This window comes from Danio rerio, chromosome 7 (assembly GCF_052040795.2).
Source record: "Danio rerio strain M-AB ecotype USA chromosome 7, GRCz13ab, whole genome shotgun sequence".
NCBI lineage: Eukaryota > Metazoa > Chordata > Actinopteri > Cypriniformes > Danionidae > Danio > Danio rerio.
In genome coordinates, this window is record NC_141027.1 from 24473164 (window position 1) to 24479163 (window position 6000).

Here is a 6000-nt window from a genome sequence, read left to right on the forward strand (position 1 = left end):
TGAACTAATTTGAGCCTTCTTTATTAAATGAGCTGTATGTAAGGAATGCCATGGATTTATTGCTTTTAGCAATATATGAACATCTTGTATTAAAACTTAAAGAGCGTAACCTTCCCTTTGCTGGGTCACGACATTAATGCATGCTCCCAAGAACCTCTTTTACTTTGCATGACGCATAAATTGAATGCTTATACAATGTTCAAGATTAAATATAAATGAGTAGTCTCTTACACATTATATTCATTATACTTGATATAAACATTATAATCATATAATCCTTTTTAATCAAACAATCATGGAAAAATAATGTTGTTTAAATAGCTCCATCCAAAATGGTACACTCTGCACTTTCACACTCAACAGCATAGTAAATGAATGTAGTGTCATACCAAATGGAACACTAACGGTTTCCCAGATGATATTTGACGGTTGCCAAATTAGTGAAATAAATACACCAAACTACAAAATAATACCTGCCATGAGAATAATCGCATTTACAATCGAGTGGCTGTATTATCACTCTCATAGGAGAATTTTGCTTTCACAATCCTGAATAAATAAAGGAATCCAACGTCAGTACCCGAAAGCTGCGCCCCTTTTGCTATATGAGCTGAACTGCAGCTGTTGAGTGTGTGAAATGTCCAACATTCAACACTTCTTTTCAACGGTTGATTAGGTGCATCATCCGTGCACTTATTCTTTTTGGAATTTCAGTATGAATACACTACTTGCAATATTTATACGACAAAATGGCGTGGAATAGTGGATAACTTCATCTGTCGACATGATGTCAGTGATTTGCAGAGCTTAGTATCCATAAAATCAGTGGTATAAAGGAACGAATAAAAAAATACTCAAATTACTGTAACTGAGTAGATTTTAATCAAGAATTGCACTTTTAAAATGTGTACTAATACTATAGTACATTTTTATTGCCTTGTCTGTACTATACTCTACTGAGCTATTTCAGTCAACCTGTAGTCAATCGTTTTTTGTCTACATTATTGGCTATGTACAACAGTCACCCATTTAATTGCCATTCCATCAAATTGCACATAGAAAAATCAGATCAAACAGACCAACCTCAAGAAACAGACGCTTTATAAATGCAGCAAACATATACAGTGCTACAATGAAGTGTTTATATATATATATATATATATATATATATATATATATATATATATATATATATATATATATATATATATATATATATATATATATATGTTTTTTTTAAATACATGAACAGTGCATGTATTCTATCAGTACAAACTGTTGGACACTCAATGCTTGTTAATTTGGATTGAAAGTTCATAACCTGTCACAGCTGGCTTTTTGCCCCTTTGGGCTACTCAAAATCGCTCCGCATGTAAGCCCATCAGTCTACTTTGTCAGTTGTTATTGGTGTATATATTAATGTAACCTGTTTTCACTTTAAATTAATCTCACATTTTAAATGTATAGTCTATTAATCCTGAATAATTTAACTTGCACTTAGAAACACCCTTAAAAGAATACGGCACTGACATGAGCTATGTTTTTTATTTGCAGGTTAAGGGTATAATAATTTTTACATTGTAATACTCACTACTCTTGAGTATTTTTAGAATGGCTGTTTTTACTCGTACTTTGATTAGTATTTAGAACAGATCATTTTACACCGTTAACACTTGATTTTTTTTTTTTTAGCATGAAATGTACTTTTACTTAAGTTTTTGTAAGTATTAAGTTTATTTTATTTAGAGCTGGGTGATTAATCGAAAAGTCATCAAAATCGACATTTAGAACCTATAAACGATGACATTTTTCCTGGACGATTTTTTCAATTACTTTCCCTACTGCATGCGGTGTGCATGTGGAGTCGCTCTGTTAGGCTGAGGCTGATTTATACTTCAGCGGCCACTTTGCAGCCACATCTGATCTCTGGTCAAGTAGGACGATAGACCTATTTTTGAGCCTTACTTAGCATTACATTAAGGATGATTAAAGCACCAGAGACGGCATATTTTCCATTACATTAAAATTATTATTTACATTAAAATGTTTATTTAAAGAAGATGCAAGAAAAGTTTTAAATATTACAATAAAGGATATGCAAGTTATTTTTTGAGAAGAGATACTACTTACTTTCTACTTTTAATATGAAAAACACTGAAAATAGTTTTTGTTTCCAAAAGTGAAAGTTACTTAGGCAATGTATGCTTTAATTTCTGTTTTTTAATGTCGATGTTCAATAAATAATCATATAAAGTGGATAGTGTGTTTCAATTACTTACTGAGTATAAAATACTTTATTTATTTTATAATCAAGTGCAAAAATGCACCCTTCATTTACCCTCAAAAATCTCTAATTTGTAATATTTGAGCATGTTTACTGTAGAAAACTTGTGAGCAAAATGTAAGGGCAAAAATAATAATAATAATAACAACAAATAAAATAATCGTTTATTAAACGTAATCGAGTTAAAATGTTCAATTAAGATTTATATTCTAGGCCGAATTGCCCAGCCCTAACTTTTTCCACAACTACAAATATCTATGATCAGATGCTTACTTAACTGCTGGTTTCTCACCGCTGCCAATTTGTTGTTTATTTTGTTATTGAGACAAAGGAGTGCAGCACATATTCATATAATTTTATCAACGAACAAAATTTCTTCTTTTCAAAGAGCGAAAAATAACTTAGTTGTGATTATTTTGGGGCATTGAGTAACGTTCAGTCTCCTAAGTAATGAAGTTAACTTCACGACCAACGTTCTCTATAAACATTTCATGTAATAATGCGCAATAGTTTTTAATCAGTGTGTGCTTATTGAACTAAACACAAATGACCCGAATGTGCTTTGTGTGTTCATGCATAGGTGGCTTTCAAAATTGGCTCAGACACTTTTGTACAAGCTTTATGCATCGTTCCTTTAATTGATACATTATGTACATCCCTTTCTTTCATAAATCAGGAAAACTTTTCTTTACATCTTTACAAAGTTCCTGTGTATTGAGGAAATGAAAGAAAAAGAGAAAAGGGGGAACATTAAAAAAAAACGGTTTTAAACAGCTTAAGAAAACCAAGTACAACGATTTCAGACTCAAAGAACCAGGAGATCACTGCAACCAAACAGGTAAAGCAAGGTCAGATTTGCCATGCTCAAAACCTCTTTTACATACTCCTAATCCGTTCTACCCAGCCCTTATTATCATACCAAGCTCAGCCCCTTTTATGGTAACTGACCCCGCCCCCCATGTGTGGCTGCACATCATTTCCCTGCTGTGCTTTGTGTGGGCTTGTTTTTACAGTAGCAGGCAGCCAATGATTGAAATGTGTTCAACAGCCTAAAACAGCCAACTTAAAACTGATAAACATGGGTATAAAGCAAAGAAAGAAAACTATCACTGCCATCTTTTAAGTGCCATACATTTCCAAAGTATTTTCAGGGATTTACCCATAAATTAATGGTAATTTACAATAAATACTAAACCCACCAGCACTTTGCAATGTTTTTAAGAGCCTCCAATAAGTGCTAAGAGGATGCAGGGACTCTGAAAGTTGCTTTTGCTCTGACTGGCACAAATAGAAGCGGTTTGTAGTCAAAATTGTTTCTCAAAGTGTATCGTTATTGTGTTTGTTTTTGTAAACATTGTATGTATATTCATATAGTATCTGTTACAAAATGTTCCCCAAATGCTATTTACAGTAAATTACACTTTACAACTTTACATATATTAAAATGTTAATAAAAAGGTTAATTGTTTTTGTTTTTCAAGAAAAATCATAAAAGCTTTGTTAGTATGAACCTGTGCGTATTGAGCCACTTGTGAAACTGGTGTTGATTTGTCTGTTTTGCTTACTGTCACAGATTGTTGGAGATTGTGCACCTTGTGAATCCAGAGATATCTGAAAACAGCCAATGGTTCAGAGCAATGAGGCAACTCTCAGAGACCATGACCACTCACAAAGGTTTTTTCACTTATTTTTGCCCGCTTTGTATCCCTACAACATAAGAGGAATGCAAGTAAATGTGTTAGTTGTAATTAGAATGAAGGAACAAAACTATATATAAAAAGAATGAGAATATACACAAACAAAAGAAACTTCACATTCACACTTTGTCAGGCCTTGGCTTGCCTGTGGTGATGTTGCTGTGCCAATACTAATAACATCTTAGCGACTGTCACCAGTAAAGTATGAGGGATTGAACATCAATGCAGCATTTGAACATTTCTCACGGATCATGTTCGTTTCTCTTTTTTTCCCCCCAACTGTGATACTTTGTATTATTGCTTGATAAAATGGCACATAGGCTTGACTTCCAAATGAGGTCTACAAAGATGAGTTGTGGCAACATCTTAAAGACAAACGGCAAAAGAAGGAAATATACTCAACTTTGGCAAATTTAACTCCTAAAAAATACTGTTGATACATTGTAGTGGATCATAAGAACAAGAAACTAAACACTTATTTAAAAATATAGATATATCGTTGAACACAAAAATAAAATAAAGGAAGGAAAATACAGTTAGGGGAGTGCTATCAACCTGGAAAATGAATGGAGAAGGAATCAGCTTCACACTTTGGTGTCTTGTTCCATACATAATCTAATGAGCGACAATGATGTAGCAAGTCCATCCACCAGTGTGGATCTTCCCTGACTCCCTTCTCCACTGTTAAGTGAAACATTCTTAGCAGCCATCTGTTTCATGCAGCTTACCAAGGTCAATCTGAATGCCTTTTCATCAACTTTTCTTTCAAACGAACACTAGAAATATATATACAAAGTATGCACTTTATTTCTGTGTTGTTGTGTTTTTTCTTTTTTTTTTATGACTTGGGTAAAACCCCAGCTTTTTATCCTTGCATAACAACTTTTTCAAGTTCTGTCTTGCTGCTCCAACTTTCAAAGACCAGCCAATCAAGTCACCAGTCTAAACCAGCATATCACACATACTGTACACATACATCCAATTTAATTGAGCCTTTAGCATGTGCAAAAGTTTTAGCATGTGCAAAACTAGTTGCATGATCTGGTCAACAGCTTAGTTAACCGCAAGCAGTGATCATGGTGTTCTTGCACTTGCTTGCGATACAGACAGGCTCTCTTCAATCTGCGAACAGCACATGCACCTTATACATCCCTTATTCCATGCTGATTGCATTCAGAATAATAAAGTGAGGATTTTCAAGGCAGTCGCACTACAGAAGAAGATTAACACTCATAGCAAAAGACCTCAAGTACATCAAACACTGTTCAAATCTGGATCTATATGTAATACATTGCTGATCGCCGTATACATTCACTTCTGCCAGCACTGTGGTAAATCCCGTTAAGACATTTGTGGATTTTTTTTTATTTTTTTTTATGTGGGATTGACTACAACTTCATTCTCCTGGTATATTTTCATACTGTTCATGTACTGATTGTTTTTGGCTTGCTTTGGCCACACAATCACAAGTGTGTGTGAACTTTAGCCTGTTTGCTTTGGGTTTACACGGTTGAAAATCACATCACAGATTTGATCTGCCATTTAATCTTTCTTCTTAAAGATGCTAGTGCATTCAAATACAGCTTAACTGGGCATTTTAAGGGAGACAGGTGAATGCTACGTCCAATTTGACTGGCACACGCAACTAGCAAAGTTGTATCTAGGGAAATGTATTCTTGATGCCTTATTCATTTCAACTCGCATAGCTAAAACAGGGACATCCTCCCAAGTAAACCGAGAAGCGTCACATATCTGATCTCTAGTCAAAGCATCGCATCATTTTCAAGGCCTTCTAATGATAAAAAGGACATCTCGCAATATCCTAAAACAATTTACTGAATGAAAATGAACATACATTTAAAAAAAAGCTGCACTTTTAAGACTTGCCGTGTTAAAGATGGTATTTGTCTTACTCGTTTTTCATTCAAAGACGTTTCATGCAACAACAATTTCTTCGAACAATGAAACACACGTATTTGTTTATATGTTCAGTTAAAAAAAGACGCTTGTTTTACATAG